At 42.2% G+C, this 18,081-nt stretch overlaps 1 protein-coding gene and 1 long non-coding RNA gene across 14 annotated transcripts in view; one reads left to right on the forward strand and one right to left on the reverse strand.

Moving 5' to 3' along the window:
- Positions 1-18,081, reverse strand: part of ANKRD44 (ankyrin repeat domain 44) — a 206,770-nt gene that overhangs the window by 124,049 nt on the left and 64,640 nt on the right. The gene's annotated exons all lie outside the window — the stretch shown is intronic.
- LOC119863721 lies at positions 10,527-17,453 on the forward strand. Its single transcript, XR_005295718.2, has 3 exons — positions 10,527-10,887; positions 11,014-11,075; positions 17,270-17,453. It is a non-coding gene; the product is annotated as an uncharacterized LOC119863721 (long non-coding RNA).

Genomic DNA, 18,081 nt, shown 5'->3' on the forward strand with positions numbered 1-18,081 from the left:
AGGAGAATCCCTTCTCCCTGGCAGCTAGGAACTGTTCATCACCCTGGAGCCAATACCCTCCCAAGGTGGTCTTCCGGACCATGAAGCCGGAGAAGGCACCTCTGGTGAGTGTACCTTTTTAAATATTCTACAGGGTTCAAAAGCAAGCGTGTTTAATGATTAATTTTCCCTGAAGACTTGGGATATATTGGCAGCCAGTATAGCTACTAAAAAAGTCAGTTAACATGTCTGGGGATGGAGCGGAAATCCTCCAGGGACATCTCCATGAAGTTCCCCTGGAGGTACTCTAAAAGCCTTTGCAGAAGGTTTCTGGGGAGGTCAGCCTTATTCCATCCTCCATGGTAGGACACTTTTACCATGCCAAGCCAGTAGCAAGTAGTCTGGAATCATTGCAGAACAAAGCATTGCAGCAAATTGGCCCAGGCTTTGGTGGCATTCAAGCAACATCTGTTCTTTATCTCTTTGTGTTAACCTCAGGAGAATGATATCATTCATGGTCACCTGGTTCAAATACGGGAAATTTGTTTAAGGGGACATTCAGAGGTGCCTGTTCCTGCTGGGCTGTTTGCCTTTGGCTAAAAAGAAATCATCCCCGCTGTTAGCCATGCGGGGGCTGTGGGGAGGCTCATTCACGCTGAGCTGTTTGCATTTGGTTGACAGGGATCTTCCCTGGTACTAGCTACGTGGTGGGGGTTGGGGGGGTGAAGCAATCATCCCAGAAAATTGGGGGGGGATTGGGTTGTGCTGCACATTCACCCTAAAACCGCAGTCCCTCCTTTTAAATGGCCAACCCAACGGGCTTTGCTTGGTATGGGAAAGGAGGGTGCTGCTGTTTGAAACCATTCCCACATGTTATGAAGGTTGAAGAAGCCGAAACCCTTTGCCTTACCATGGCTGTCTGCAAGCCGAATTCTGTTGCCCAGCCGAGCGTGTGTGATGTCTCACACCAAACCAGCAGGCACTCAATATAAGATGCAAAATGCGACCTTGTACCAAAAGCACATGTGCTATGTAATGTGAATCGCTTGATTCAGTGTGAAATAGTCTTCCCTTTGTTCTCTAAAATGTATCGTTTTAAATACTACTCTCCCTTTTTTCCCTCCCGCAGCTACAAATGTTTCTATGCTCCCCCAATCATCTCCATCCCTGAGATTAGTGCAGATTAGAAGGCGAAAAAAATGCACTTGCGATGAAATGTTCTCAGAGCTCATGCAGTCCTCCCGCACTGAAACAGCTCAGCAGAATGCATGGAGGCAAACAATGGCAGAGTCCAGGAAAAGTTAAATGAACGCAATGAGAGGAGGGAGGAGCGCGATGAAAGGAGGCAGGATGCAATGCTGAATCTAATGGGGGAGCAAATTGACATGCTTAGGTGTCTGGTGGAGCTGCAGGATAGGCAGCAGGAGCACAGACATCTGCTGCATCCCCTGTATAACTGCCAGCCCTCCTCCCCAAGTTCCATATCCTCCTCACCCAGATGCCCAAGAACACAGAGGGGGAGGCTACGGAACCCAGCCACTCCAGCCCAGAGGATTGCCAAAGCAATAGAAAGCTGGCATTCAATAAATTTTGAACTGTAGTGTGGCCTTGTCCTTCCCTCCTCTACCCCTCATCCATCACCCCACCCGGTGCTTCCCTCCTCCCGCACCCCTCCCAGGTACCTTGCAAGTTTTCCCCCTATTTCTGTGATGAATTAATAAAGAATGCATGATTTTGAAACAATAATGACTTTATTGCCTCTGAAAGTGGTGATCAAAAGTGGGAGGTTGTTTGGCTTACAGGGAAGTAGAGTCAACCAAGGGGGCAGGTTTTCATCAAGGATAAACAAACAGAACTAACAGAATTGTCAAACCGTAGCCTGGCCAGTCCTGAAACTGGTTTTCAAAAGCTTCTCTGATGTGCAGGGCGCCCAGCTGTGCTCTTCTAATTGTCCTGGTGTCTGGCTGTGCATAATCAGCTGCCAGGCAATTTGCCTCAACCTCCCACCCCGCCATAAATGTCTCCTCCTTACTCTCACAGATATTGTGGAGCACACAGCAAGCAGTAATAACAATGGGAATATTGGTTTCGCTGAGTCAGTGAACTGTGCCAGCGAGCTTTTAAACATCCAAATGCACATTCTACCACCGTTCTGCACTTGCTCAACCTATAGTTGAACAGCTCCTGACTACTGTCCAGGGTGCCTGTGTATGGCTTCATGAGCCATGGCATTAAGGGGTAGGCTGGGTCCCCAAGGACTATTGGCATTTCAACATCCCCAGTGGTAATTTTCTGGTCTGGGAAGTAAGTTCCTTCCTGCAGCTGTTCAAACAGACCGGAGTTCCTGAAGATGAGAGCATCATGCACCTTTCCCAGCCAACCCACGTTGATGTTGGTGAAATGTCCCTTGTGATCCACCAGTGCTTGCAGCACCATTGAAATGTAAATCGCAAAGGGTACTTACTGGCTGCCAAGGTGGTCCGGTGCCAAGATAGAGATATGCATTCCGTCTATCGCCCCACCACAGTTAGGGAATCCCATTGCAGCAAAGCCATCCAGTATGACCTGCACATTTCTCAGAGTCACTACCCTTGATAGTAGCAGCTCAGTGATTGCGTTGGCTACTTGGATCACAGCAGCCCCCACAGTAGATTTACCCACTCCAAATTGATTCCCGACTGACCGGTAGCTGTCTGGCATTGCAAGCTTCCAGAGGGCTATCTCCACTCACTTCTCAACTTCGAGGACTGCTCTCATCTTGGTATTCTTGTACTTCAGGGCAGGGGAAAGCAAGTCACAAAGTTCTATGAAAGTGCCCTTACGCATGCGAAAGTTTTGCAGCCACTGGGAATCATCCCAGACCTGCAACACTATGTGGTCCCACTGGTCTGTTCTTGTTTCTCGAGCCCAGAATTGGCGTTCCACGGCATGAACCTGCCCCATTACACCATGATGTTCAAATTGCCAGGGCCCATGCTTTGAGAGAAGTCTGTGTCCATGTCCTCATTGCAGTCGTGATCGCGCTGTCGTTGCCTCCTCGCCTGCTTTTGCAGGTTCTGCACATACTGCAGGATAATGCGTGAGGTGTTTGCAATGCTCACAACAGCAGCCCTGAGCTGAGCAGGCTCCTTGCTTGCCGTCGTATGCCGTCTGCAGGAGAGCAGAGTTGCAGCGGAAGCAGTGGATGATGATGGATGCCACGAGAATAGATATTTATACAGAATGACGAGAGGACCTGCGAGGTGCATTCATGGCACCAAGAGAGCAGAGTTGCAGCAGAAGCGGTGGAGGATGATGTTTAGCACCGCACACATTTCCCGAGGAAGAACACAAGTACCCGAGAGTACATGAGAGACAACATGGAGAAATTCGCTATTGAGACAAGAGCAGCAGAGCAGAGTTGCAGTGGAAGCGGTGGATGATGATGATGGTTAGCAGTCCTACTGAACTGTCTGCTGACAGCAATATGGCATCTGCACAGAAAAAAGGCGCGAAACAATTGTTTGTTGTTGCTTTCACGGAGAGAGGGGCGACTGACGACATGTACCCAAAACCACCCACGACAATGTTTTTCCCCCATCAGGCATTGGGAGCTCAACCCAGAATTCCACTGGGCAGCGGAGACTGCAGGAACTGTAGGATAGCTACCCATAGTGCAACACTCCGAAAGTCGATGTTAGCCATGGTACTGTGGATGCACTCCGCTGACTTAATGCACTTAGTGTGGACATACACAATTGACTATACAAAATCGATTTCTAAAAATCAACTTCTATAAGATCGACCTAATTTCGTAGTGTAGACATACCCTTAGAAACATTTTTACTTTTGTTTACTTGTAACACTTTCTATCTTTATTCCTTATACTTGGTATCACTTAAGCCTATGGCTTTTGTTTAATAAACTTGTTTTACTTTTAATATAAACCAACACATGGGTTTATATTATAGGATATAATATATAATTATATTTATATTATAATGTGATGCATTATAATATATTATATTGTATTTTATTATTATATTAATAATATATAAACCTATGATTGAAATAAAATAGTTTGTCAAACCCCAGTTAAATTAATGAGTTGCTGTTTGCTGATTGTTTGAAGGAGCAGCAAATTTAACTTCTGTGAATGTGCCAGGAGAGGGCTGGACACTAAAGGCAGAGAGTTTGAGGGAAATTCGGGGTGGGGGGTTGGTCAAGTTGCAAGGAGTAGCCAAGGCTGGTGGAAGCCAGGGTAAGGCTACTGTACTGCGAGCTACTGGTGTCAGGGCTCTGAACCAAGGCTGTACAGCACAGAGATGCCCAGAGTTACAGGGCAGATGGTAACACAACCTCTTACTGCTCTGGGTCTCATTAATTGATCCATGGAACGTGTGTCAGCTTCACTATACCCAATAGTAACAAAAAATGCTTTTTTTAAATGAATTGAATATTCATGCACATGGTTCCAGACTTGTTTTCCCTTGAAATTCCTTGGTGGCAGTGAAGAGAACTTTAGGAAAATTATTCCTCAGAAAGGATGCTGTTTCCTGTTGCTTGTTTCTGATCTAGTACTGCCCTTGTGTAGTTTAGCAGCTACAATGTAATGCAAAAGTCAGATTAAGGTTGACTATAATGTTACTTGTATTAACAACATTGTAACCGTGTGAAGATGTATATCAGTTCATAACCACGCTTCGTTCCTATGTTTGCATTTGGATTGTTAAAGTTGGCCTGGAGATGGGAGTTGCCTTACCCAGTGGGAGGTCAGTCTAAGGAGACAATTCAATTAACAGTTGGATAACAAGGGAGAAAAATATCACTTTTGTAGTGGTAATGAGAGTGGCCCATTTCAAACCGTTGACAAGAAGGTGCGAGTAACAGTAGGGGAAAATTAGTATGGGGAAAATTAGGTTTTGTAATGACCCAACTACTCCTAGTCTTTATTCAGGCCTAATTTGATGGTGTCAGTTTGCAAATTAATCCAGTTCTGCAGTTTCACATTGGAGTCTGGTTTTGAAGTTTTTTTGTTGAAGAATTGCCACTTTTAGGTCTGTTATTAAGTGACCAGGGAGACTGAAGTGTTCTCCCACTGGTTTTTGAACGTTATATGTTTGCAAACTGGACACCATAAATTAGGCTTGAATAAAGCTCGGAGTGGTGGGTCATTACAAAACCTAATGGTAAGGAACTTGGTAAGACAACTCCCATCTTTTCATGTGCTGTGTATTTATACCTGCTACTGTATTTTCCACTCCATACATCTGATGAAGTGGGTTCTAGCCCATGAAAGCTTATGCCCAAATAAATTTGTTAGTCTCTGAGGTGCCACAAGGACTCTTCGTTGAATAAACTATTGTAACTCTTCGTATCTTATGGCGAAGACTGGAGGCAGCCCAGGAACTCAGCTGTGTAGAATACAGAAGGCCACCTGCTAGATAGGGAAAACAACCAAGAAAATATCCTAGTAGTGCTACCAAGCCCTATACTGGCCCCCTGTTCATTTCCAGTGCCAATTCCTCACACACTACTCTTGATCTTTAAGGTCTTCAAGTTTGTTAGTACCCAGCTAGATTAAAGACTACTTCTTCACTCATGAACCACTGAGATAGCTGCACTCCTCTAGGGCAATGCAGCTGGCAGCTCCCCGAATGAAACTCTCATTAGCTGGAGACAAGGAGCTCTCCACCGAAGGGGTGGAATGACAGCCAAGCCCAGCCCCAACCACTTTCACAGAGCATGTTGCAAGGCTCATCTGTTTGTAAAAGCTGTCTCACAATTATGGATGGCAAGGAATTACAGCAAGCAAACCAACCATAGAAAGTAAAAGCTGATGAAACTGAGAGAAGTAAGGAGCATAGGCCACTTTGGACATCTCTATGCAACATTTAATTACAGTGCATTGTGCTCAGATACTATGGTGTCTGGAAGTAACACAGGTTAGATAGATAGAAAAAGATTTCAGGTTCTTAACAAAAACCCTGTATCATCTACTTTAAAAAACTTATGGACCAGCTCTCAACACATTGCTAGGCAGTGCCACAGATTATTAAACCTGAAAGAACTTTAAAAAAAAAAACTTTAACACTTATGCTGTTTATTTTTGCACATAATTCAGTTTGAACAATGAAAAACTAGTTCTGTTCACTCTTTCATACACAAGCATAATTAATCTTATAAAATAGAGTGTTGTAATGTTTGGATATCTGGAAAAAGTTTAAAATTAAAAACATTTACATTCATTAAAATATTTCTGTTAAAAACATTTTAGTGCTGTTGTTGTTTTAAAAACAAATTATGCCTTGTGCCTCAAATAGGCTTTTATAAAACAGTAAATCATTATTTGCTCTCCAGTTCCATCATATATAGTCTGATATTGTCTTTTTAAAATTTCCCTGTAAAAAAGCAACATTACAAAAAAAGCTAATTAGATAATTAATGGAACTGCTTATTAGCCAAGTAAGTGGCATGTTGCCTTACAATATTTTAGTCTGTATTATTGCAACTGAGCATTATTTAGAACATTTCTCTAATGATAGCAACAAAGAAAGTTGGCGATCATCAATTGAATTGCTAAATTCACACAACTAATTGGGTAATCAAATCAGGAGATGCAAATTGGCCACTTCACTAAATAACTACACTGCATTACAAAAAAACCCCAACAAATGACAACAACAACAGTAGGATTTCCCAGTCGAGATCTGGTTCATGTCCTTTGACGATTTCACAGCCTGCACTAAAGCCCTGGTGGAGGCTGTTGGGATTCTAACAGCATTTCCTTTTAACAGTGCTTCTCTCAGATATTCCCACATTTACAGGTGTTTCTGCAGTTCAGGGAAAAGCACATTAGAGGGACAGTGTGGGGGATAAATTTGTCGCCACCTATATTCTACACCTAATCAATGGAAAGGGTTAGGGCTTTGGTTTCCACGGCTTTCAATCTGGTTTACATGAGCCCTTTGTTTAAGCATAACCATTTGAAAATGCAGTTTAAAAAATTAAGCTGAACACCCACAGGGCAAGGAGGAAGCCAGCGCCTCTGCAGCCAGGCACTCAGATACCATAGAATATGCTCCAAGGAGAAAGTCCGGGATATACACCTTAACACACTTAAAACTGCCATCATCAAACAAGGACATTCCACCAGAGAATTAGATCACATCAAGGAACAGGTCATCCAAATAGCCCAAGAGCATCTGCTTCAACACAGGAAAAAACAAAACTTTTCAACCACACATCCCTAGTTGTCACCTACCACTCCACCCAGAAACCCATACCGGGCATCATCAAACAATTATAACCCATATTTGATGGGAACCATATCCTGAAAGAAATCTTTCCTGAACCCCCTCTTCTGGCCTTCAAATAAACTTGCCAAGCTCATAACCAGAAGCAAGCTCCCCACAGACCAGGACACACCAACTCCAAGTGGTACCAGACCCTGCCAGAACAGACAGAACTTGTAGACATATCTCCACTGCTGTAATGATCAATATTCTGCCCTCCCCACACATAACATATCTTTCAAGATCCCTGGGTCCTATACATGCCTATCACAAATTGCGTTGTATCTCATCCAGTGCACTAAATGTCCCAATAACACTGTGGGTAAAACCAGACAATCACTATGCTCTCAAATGAACTCACACAGAAAAGTGATAAGTGACAAAATCATCATATCACTTGTGGGTGAACACTTTTCCACAAAGCAATCACTCCACATATGACCTCTCAGTTCTCATTCTCAAAGGAAATCTGCACAAAACCTTCAAAAGACGAGCCTGGGAGCTTAAATTCATAACTTTGTTAGATACTAAAAATCATGGACTTAATAAATACCCTGGATTTACGGTTCATTACAACAATATGTAACCTAGTAAACCCTCCCCCTGTTTTGGCAGGGGTGTTAACTGGCCACTTCACCATGAATGGTCTCTTACAATACGTGTTAACTACTTACCCTAAACAATCTGTTCCACCTCCTATTTAGCTAAGTGCCTTTTCCAGACCGGAAGAAGAGTTGGTCCAATAAAAGATATTACCTCATCCACCTTGTCTCTCTTTTACTCCACAAGTCATTTTCCACTTCTAAATCCTGCTTCTATTTAAAGTACTAGCATCCCAGTATAGAGAATTCCCTCTCTCTGAGGCTTTCGCTCTTACATTACATTAACCTAATACTAAAGCAACGTTATTAGTTTCAGATTCCTTGCTCCTGAGGGCTAAATCCAGTAGGGAGACAGTGTGCTCCCTCCCCAGAGGGGAACAGACAAAGGCTTCCATTGTTCCAGTGTTTCTCAAACCAGCTACAAACAACAGAGAGCAGCCCAAAGGCCCGGTGCAACTCCACTTTGAAAACATAGAATCATAGAATCATAGAATATCAGGGTTGGAAGGGACCCCAGAAGGTCATCTAGTCCAACCCCCTGCTCAAAGCAGGACCAAGTCCCAGTTAAATCATCCCAGCCAGGGCTTTGTCAAGCCTGACCTTAAAAACCTCTAAGGAAGGAGATTCTACCACCTCCCTAGGTAACGCATTCCAGTGTTTCACCACCCTCTTAGTGAAAAGTTTTTCCTAATATCCAATCTAAACCTCCCCCATTGCAACTTGAGACCATTACTCCTCGTTCTGTCATCTGCTACCATTGAGAACAGTCTAGAGCCATCCTCTTTGAAACACCCTTTCAGGTAGTTGAAAGCAGCTATCAAATCCCCCCTCATTCTTCTCTTCTGCAGACTAAACAATCCCAGCTCCCTCAGCCTCTCCTCATAAGTCATGTGCTCTAGACCCCTAATCATTTTTGTTGCCCTTCGTTGTACTCTTTCCAATTTATCCACATCCTTCCTGTAGTGTGGGGCCCAAAACTGGACACAGTACTCCAGATGAGGCCTCACCAGTGTCGAATAGAGGGGAACGATCACGTCCCTCGATCTGCTCGCTATGCCCCTACTTATACATCCCAAAATGCCATTGGCCTTCTTGGCAACAAGGGCACACTGCTGACTCATATCCAGCTTCTCGTCCACTGTCACCCCTAGGTCCTTTCCGCAGAACTGCTGCCGAGCCATTCAGTCCCTAGTCTGTAGCGGTGCATGGATTCTTCCATCCTAAGTGCAGGACCCTGCACTATCCTTATTGAACCTCATTAGATTTCTTTTGGCCCAATCCTCCAATTTGTCTAGGTCCTTCTGTATCCTATCCCTCCCCTCCAGCGTATCTACCACTCCTCCCAGTTTAGTATCATCCGCAAATTTGCTGAGAGTGCAATCCACACCATCCTCCAGATCATTTATGAAGATATTGAACAAACGGGCCCCAGGACCGACCCCTGGGGCACTCCACTTGACACCGGCTGCCAACTAGACATGGAGCCATTGATCACTACCCGTTGAGCCCGACAATCTAGCCAGCTTTCTACCCACCTTATAGTGCATTCATCCAGCCCATACTTCCTTAACTGCTGACAAGAATGCTGTGGGAGACCGTGTCAAAAGCTTTGCTAAAGTCAAGAAACAATACATCCACTGCTTTCCCTTCATCCACAGAACCAGTAATCTCATCATAAAAGGCGATTAGATTAGTCAGGCATGACCTTCCCTTGGTGAATCCATGCTGACTGTTCCTGATCACTTTCCTCTCCTCTAAGTGCTTCAGGATTGATTCTTTGAGGACCTGCTCCATGATTTTTCCAGGGACTGAGGTGAGGCTGACCGGCCTGTAGTTCCCAGGATCCTCATTCTTCCCTTTTTAAAGATGGGCACTACATTAGCCTTTTTCCAGTCATCCGGGACTTCCCCCGTTCGCCACGAGTTTTCAAAGATAATGGCCAAGGGCTATGCAATCACAGCCGCCAATTCCTTCAGCACTCTCGGATGCAATTCGTCCGGCCCCATGGACTTGTGCACGTCCAGCTTTTCTAAATAGTCCCTAACCACCTCTATCTCTACAGAGGGCTGGCCATCTCTTCCCCCTTTTGTGTTGCCCAGCACAGCAGTCTGGGAGCTGACCTTGTTAGTGACCATTGGGCAGCTTTGTGGTTTGGATATATTCTAACATCAGCTGTCCCCAGTCAGTAACTTTGTTCTATCTGCACCATAATAATTTCCACCACGCACTGAATTTTAGCCACTACTACCGTCATGTTAAACAAAACTATAAATATTTGAGCATGTTTTTGCACACTAACTGTTGACATTTCCAGTCTGGTTTCAGGTTATGCAGACACTCTAGTATCATGGTGCTACAATGTGCTCCTCAGAGGCAGAGCTGTGGGGAAGGCACTAGCGCTAATTTGCGGCTCTGCCACGGTTTCTGAGAAAACCTCAGGAAATACTTAAGGCACTTTTTTGTGTGCAAAAAAAATCATGTTTTCTAAACAACTTCATCCTCCCCCATGAGCTCAGCCTTGTTTCAGATAATAGAAGTGCTACAAAATTACTTGCTCTTGCAGCAAGTAGCAACTGATAACGTGCAGGTCCTTTTGGGGTTTGTTCACTGAAGTGTTATCTGCTCCATTTCATTGGGCTTGCTGCATTGAGAGAGTAGAGTATGGCTACAGTGTACTCAGCACAGAATTTGCTAAGCAGTGTTTAACAGAGATAAGGAAAGTAAACCACAGTTCTTCATCACTGTTCAGCCTCCTGCCACACTTGCTCAGATTGACATTTGCAGGCTGTAGTCACTCCCAAGCCAACATGCTCTCTGCGTACTCATCGTTCTGCATTCAGGGTTTTAAAGCCTGCTGACAAAGTTCAACTGCCTTGAGAGGGATAAGTTAACAGCAAACTGATCCTCTGCTCAAAGTTTGCTGGACGTTTGGCGAATGGAAGGAGAGAAGATGCCAGGAGACCTGCATGTATAGCAGAGCCATGCCTGCCAATGACAACAATGACAATGCTGGAGAGTAGGCTTCCTGCAAGGTATGTATACCCCTCATCCCCAATTATCTAGAGCCACAAGTGTAAGAGTTAACCACCAAGCCATTCAAAACATACAAGCCAGACTAGACGTCTACAATTTCCCTCCTGCCTGTTCTCCCTCTGCAGGTGATGTGACCCTTCCAGGAGCCATCAGAAGGCACCCCGCTGGGGTGTGAAAATGCAGAAGTGTGAGTAACAAGAGAGCAAGAGTCCTGTGTGTCTGTCCCTTTGGATGGTGGATTATTTGTCCTGCTAGAACATACTCAGCATGTTTTTAGATTACATGAAAACACACACACACAACACACACACACACACACACACACCCCCAAACAAACGGACGGTTGCAGAATCTAGCACCCAACTGTTAGAAAGACCTGATTTAAGCTGTCTGTGGCGTCCTCACCACCAGATCCCTCTCGGCCTCCGCCCTTCATTCCTGCTCTCACTTCCTGTGCTGGACACAACAATGGCCCCTGACTACTGGGAGGAGCAATTGCAGGGGGATTGATGCTCAGCCCTTGCAGCCCAGGAAAACAAAATCTTTGTTGAGATATTTTAGCAGCTAAATTCTCCAGATTATGTGATAACTGAGATTTTCAGAGACTCATAACTTGGCCAAATTTGGGACAATTTTCATGGGAATGTGCTATTTGCTGAGCCTGACACCAATGCAAACCTCCTGCCAAATTTCAAATGCCTGCAAGAATTTTTTAACATGGACAAACAATGTGTTTTTCCCTACCCTCATTCTAAGAAATAGCAGAACTGGTTGTGCTGAAAGCAGACAATAGCCACAGAAAATTTCAGTTCAAGCTGTAATGCTTGGCAAAATTATAAGCCACTGAAAACCAACTCTTAAATGTAAAGTGTCAGACAACCTAGTTATATGTGGCACCATGTGCACCACCTATAATAAATACAGGGTTCAGTGCATACAGAATTAATCTGAGTCCATTTTACCTAACTAATGGGGCCCAGTTAATTACCAGTATAGTCTCTGCTCTACTGACAGCATTGGTTTGCTGCAATTTAGGGCAGACAACAATAGAGATGTTCCCTTGCTGTCACTACGAAATGTCACTGGGAGTTCACACATTCATGAAGAATTGCCATGCCCCTCAACCTGGATAAGAATATGACCCTTAAAACCAACCTCCCATCCCTCCTCCTCCCACAATACACTACTGGGACTAGATTCTGTAATAAAGAGTAAGGCAATACTAGGAGTACATTTCCTGATAGTATTCCATAAGGCTAGACTAGATGGTTAGCACTTATAAACCCCTTTACATTAATAAGAATATAATAGCTCATAGCCTTAAAATGGGAGTGAATTTTCAATGTTGTTTCAATGCTGATTTAGACAATTGGCTAATGTTATCTGAAGGCCAGAGTAACTTCTTTAGTTCCCATTACTATACATTTCATGACCTTTTAAAAATAATGGGAGCTTCTGTATGCTTCTAAGAAGCCAGGAATTATACCCTGAATTGGAATCTTAAAGTAATGCTCAAAATGTACACAACTTTTAGGATGATGTATCACATTCATTCTGTGACATAGAGCCAATTAGGAACACTAAGCCAACTTTTAAACTAGGTAACAATATGTAATTCAAGCAGTCCCAACATCCCTTGTATTTGTTTCGCCTGAGATTTTAAATCTTTGCTCAGAGCCTGACAACACCTTCAGATGAATATATTTTAATTTAACCTATCAGTTTGCCAGGTTTTGGCTGGCTTAACACCATGGTCCACTTGCGTCTAAAATAAAAAATTGATTTATGCTATCTAACCTTCTTCATCAAATAGCAATCTGATAGCATTAAATATAGAAGGCCTTGATAATCAATAAATTTGCTGGCATGATGGAAAAACTAAGAAAAACAAATGAACAATCTGAAGGCTCCAGCAGGCTGTAAAATGACAGTCTGTGCCAGTTGGAAATTAAATAAAACTACAATATCTAACAATTGGCTATCTAACAAAATACTGGAATAAGCAAGCTTCCATTAAAACAACAGTGCCAGGTCATACTAAAACCCACAAATAAGAGGAAATTGATAGTTAAATCCTTCTGTTGTCCTGTTGTGCCAAAATCTTGCAGGGGTCTCTGCTCAATGAACAACTTTATATGCCATATGTGCTGCAATATTTAGGCAGAACAGGGACAGTTAAAGGAGGTATTTTAGTTTCAACTATTCATTTCCTAGGGTTTGCCAGATTAAGAAAAACTGTCAAACACTGTTTAATCTATTTCTTACTTTTACAGTTCATTTTGATAAATGGACAAAATCAGATCGCTCTTCTGGAAGTATGATGCACATACATTTACTGTACAGATATTTCCAAGTTAAATAGTTCATTTAATCTACTTTACAAACAAAGTACCAAATCAGGTTCATAGCAGAGTGGTTGCTATAAATACAGGTACCAAAAACCAGAACCCCACGTCCAGAGCCTTTCAAATTTCAAGGGATTGAGGGTTTGGATTCTAATTCTGGCCCTTTACAGTTGTGTTTCAGAATCTGGTAAGGCCTATTTCCCAGTTTGGATCAGATGCAGAGAATAATCTCATGAGAGAGCAGCTGTTTTTGTGACCTTTCAGTCCAAGACAAGGGAAATCCTGCAAGAATAGCAGATGTCATGAACTATCCATCCTTCAAGGTGGCAGAAGCCTCAGATCAACTTTCTACCATTTCAATATAAACTCTCATAAAACAGCCCACAAGACTCCGTCAGCATTGAACCTGACCCTCTATTTACTTCAGACCCCACTCTTAGCATAAATAAACCTAATCCTGATCCAATAAACAATCTCCTTAGCTCCTTAGTTATTAATAGCTCAGCAGGTTTTATTTATTAAAACAAAATTTGTTCTTGGGTTTCATTTTCTCTTCTCTCTCAAGTCAGATATATATATTTTTTTTGCTTCCAACACATGAACTGCCATACTGGATCAGATCACTGATCCATCTAGCTCAGTATCAAACGCTCCAGAGAAAGTAATATTCCTTCACATACCAAAATGAATCTAATCAACTCTGCAAGACTATACAGGAAGGCAGTGGGGAACTGTTTCCTGGAATGATCATTTTACGCTTCTGAAACCGGGAGACATTATGATCTCGATCACAGTCTTAGTTTCCTAGCTCTCTCATATCGGGGTTCTCAAACTGGGGGTCGGGATCCCTAAGGGAGTCACAAGGTTATTATGTGGGGGGTCGCAAGCTGTCAGCCTACACCTAAAACCCCGCTTTGCATCCAGCATTTATAATGACAGGTTTCAGAGTAGCAGCCGTGTTAGTCTGTATTCGCAAAAAGAAAAGAAGTACTTCTGGCTCCTTAGAGACTAACAAATTTATTTGAGCATAAGCTTTCGTGAGCTACAGCTCACTTCATCTGATATTGTAGCTCACGAAAGCTTATGCTCAAATAAATTTGTTAGTCTCTAAAGTGCCACAAGTACTCCTTTTCTTTTAGCATTATAATGGTATTAAATATATAAAAAGTGTTTTTAATTCATAAGGGGGGGGTCGCACTCAGAGGCTAGCTATGTGAAAGGGGTCACCAGTACAAAAGTTTGAGAACCACTGCTCTCTATATATTATCAGCAATTATCCACTCCTTTTTTTGTTTCAATGGCCCCCTGTGGCAATGAATTTTATGGATTTGAATACAGGATACATAGTGCATATACATATACATAGTGCAGGACTCCCTTTTACAGGTTCTAAATTTCTAAGTTTGAATTGTGACTACACTCTTCAGAGCTCTGAATTGGAACCACTTCACTTTGTATTCAGTCTCCATTCAGCTATTTAAGGGAAAGAAGAAGATATTTTTCAAACTGGGATATTACCCACCTTCAGAAGGACATGTTGACACAATCTATAAACAGAACTCCTAGGCATCACACCAAGTAGAAAGGTTTTCAGTGCTCTTTAAAAACTTCTTGTGCTTTTACCAATACATCCTCTGTCCCCTCATGGAGGTGAGGTGGGCTAGGGAGGTTATTAGAATGGAGAAACAAGTGTTCTCATATAAACCTATGTGATGTCAAACATTCCTTATTGGTATGTACATCTACATACCCTATGTTATTTCAAAAAGCCTGATTTAAAGGCTCACACAAGTGCTTGCTTCTCATCACTGTCATCTATTCATTTGCAACCCCTGCTGTTTGACTTCTGTTAGGGAAGGCAGAAGGGAAGCTGTTCTCCAAGTGAATGTCAATCCCAACTTCAGGACCAAAGCACATGCCTGGCTAAAATGTCAGCAAATCAAATCAAGACAATCATCTCTCTCTGAATATAAGCAGAAGCAGATAAAAATGTGCCCATTCTTCAGGAAATAATTTCATTTAAGGTCTGTTAGCAGAGCATCAACTGGGGAACAAAGTGTTTAGAATATAACTCTGGGTCATTTATATAAAATCTCAAGTGAATGAAAATCATTGCCATGTTTATATCCATGATAAAGAAGTAAAGATATTAGCATGTTACAGCTTACATAGGTATAGATATTACAGTATACTGGTGAAAAGCATGCAAAATATTAAACTGCTCACTGCCATCACTTTCCATAGGCTCAGTGTATCTTGATTATTTTATAGATTAATTAATGGATGTCTAATGGTTCTGCTAAGTCAGTCACATAACTGATGAGAACACAGACAAGAGTTTTGCAAGATGTTAAGGGACATATTTACAAACTTTTTAGTTCCCATTACTATGATAAAACAGAGTAACACAGTGAAAAACCATTAACTTTAAATTCTCAGCTAAGTTCTTTAGTCTCCTCCTCTGGCAGTTTTCTGCAGCATTTTGGTACAAGGCTATTCTTTAAACCCACTTTGGATAGAGGATTCCAGCTAGCTGAGGAAATTAACAGAATTCAAAAAGTCCTTCAGTTCTAGAACATCAGTTCAACTTCAACCCAGAGCAGTCATGACTGTAAGCTGTTACCCAATCAATGGTCATGTATTGGCTCACACAAAAAAGTTAGGTGGTCTTGGTTATTGTCCACTTCCTAAGAGAGAAGCGTCCACATCACAAAAACAACCACCACAATTGGCACCCACATTGCTGGCAGGCTAAGCCAAGAGACCAATGAAAGAGAAGGAATGGAAACATACCTTTCTCACCCTTAGAGGTGGTCATTTCAGGGCTGAAGCACATTTATGTGGAAGCCTACATTGCCACTGCCCAGATTCTACATGTTTCTGTCTCCAGGACTGCCAGCTGGCCACCATTCCCTAAATGATATCTTCACCCAAAAGACAACACACACCTGTCATACCTAAATTGGATAGTATAACAAAAGAGAGCATTAACAGGGGAGTTAACAGTGTGGTACAATGGAGAGGGTGCTGGACTGCAACTCAGGAGAGCAGGGTTCCATTCCTGGCTCTGCCACTTACCTGCTGTGTGACCTTGGGCATATCACTTCACCTCTCCATGCCTCTAATGGGCAGATGGGGCTCATCAGCTGTGGCAGGCAGACCAGCTAGACGGAAAACCTCTGAGTTCATACTAAGATCAGCAGCCCTTGCCCACCGGATTATAAAAGTTGTGCCAGTCATGCATGCTCTATGTAATCTGTACCACCAATCCCAGCTAATGGAACAAGGCAAAGCAAGCAACAAAAGAGAGTGTTATCAGTGTGACGCCTAACATGGACTGTATATGTTCCCAGGCATTGTTTGTTTAACCCACATCTGCAAAATACTTAGTTACTTTGAAAATTGCATCTCAAAAAGTATCTATTAAAAAAAATCAACGTGCATTTGTTGCCCTTTCAATACATTACTTCATCACAGGAGTAAAGAGAGGTCAGGCTGAATGCATTACCTTCAAAATTTCCAGAGATGCACACAGAATGCTGCAAGTACATCATAATCATACTGCGCTGCATTCTCCACTGCACCTGTGCAGAAGGAGTGCAAAATGCCATCATTCTGATTTGTTAGTATTTTGCATGAACTTTATACAGCACTAAGTGACCAACACAATGCAAGGGAATAAATAATCAGGCCCATAATACAAATGGGAACAAGCTCATTTCAGTTGGAGACATATATACATGAAGGAAAAGCAGGTATATTATAGTATCACTGGATTTTCTGTTTACACAACTTCCCATTAATTAAACCACAATCCCTTGCCATATGCTGAATAGCAGTAAAATATGCTCTGAATCCACTTATGGATCATTGTAATGCACAGTAGCTAAATAAGATATAGAATCATAAGAGAAATATGCTAATATTAATTTTAAGCTACCTTGCAAAAATAGAAAATTACATAATATATCTTATCTACTGCTCCAGCAGCACTAATTCAGCTATTCCAGGCTCATGTGTGTAATTCTGGTTGCAGGGCATTGTACACCAAAGACTTCTGTGTATCAGATTTTGTTGAGTCCTCACAGCATTGGATTCCTGGATCCCAAGCAACAGGTAATATTCTATACAGGCCTTGTCTGACACTGAGTATGGTGTAAACATCGCATATTGTAGTAGAAGAGGAGTTAATTTGTAATCGCTTTAAAGAACTATAATTAATCTGACAGTGCAATTAATTCAAGTCTTCATGGTGCAGCTATGCTAAGTGCCGAGAAGTCCGAACATGCACACATGGAATGCATGGGTACACAAAATAAAACTTCAAAAGCAAACCACAAACCCCAGTCATGTTCCATCCATTATGCAACATACATCTATCTATCTGTGCTGACAACAAAATTTATATATGACACACAGGTTGTTCTCTTATTTGCAATTCAGTTTAGTAAAATGTAACAGCCATTAAAACTGCTAAGTCTGACTAGGAAATTAAATTTAATTCCTACTGTTCTTATGCACTATTTTTTACTTGAATAATTCATTTTGCAATCAAACCCTTGGATAACACAGCCACAATCTGTGAATTCTAAATCAGATGTGGAGAATGATCATATACAAGGAATATTTCTCTGTAAAAGTCTACAAAAACTGAGCTGGTTGAATGACACTGAAAATTTAATCAATGTTTCATCATAATATTTTTCTAACCATTATTTGTAAATTATTGTTTTCATTTATTAGCCCAGCTCCAAGATGCAGTATGCTTTTTAGTTCTCATATTTTGGCACTATTTCTTTTCCCCTGAGCCTTGTTAGCAAGATATTTAAACAAAAAATACATGGCAAT

Source organism: Dermochelys coriacea, chromosome 11 (genome assembly GCF_009764565.3).
Source record: "Dermochelys coriacea isolate rDerCor1 chromosome 11, rDerCor1.pri.v4, whole genome shotgun sequence".
NCBI classification, from domain to species: Eukaryota; Metazoa; Chordata; order Testudines; family Dermochelyidae; genus Dermochelys; species Dermochelys coriacea.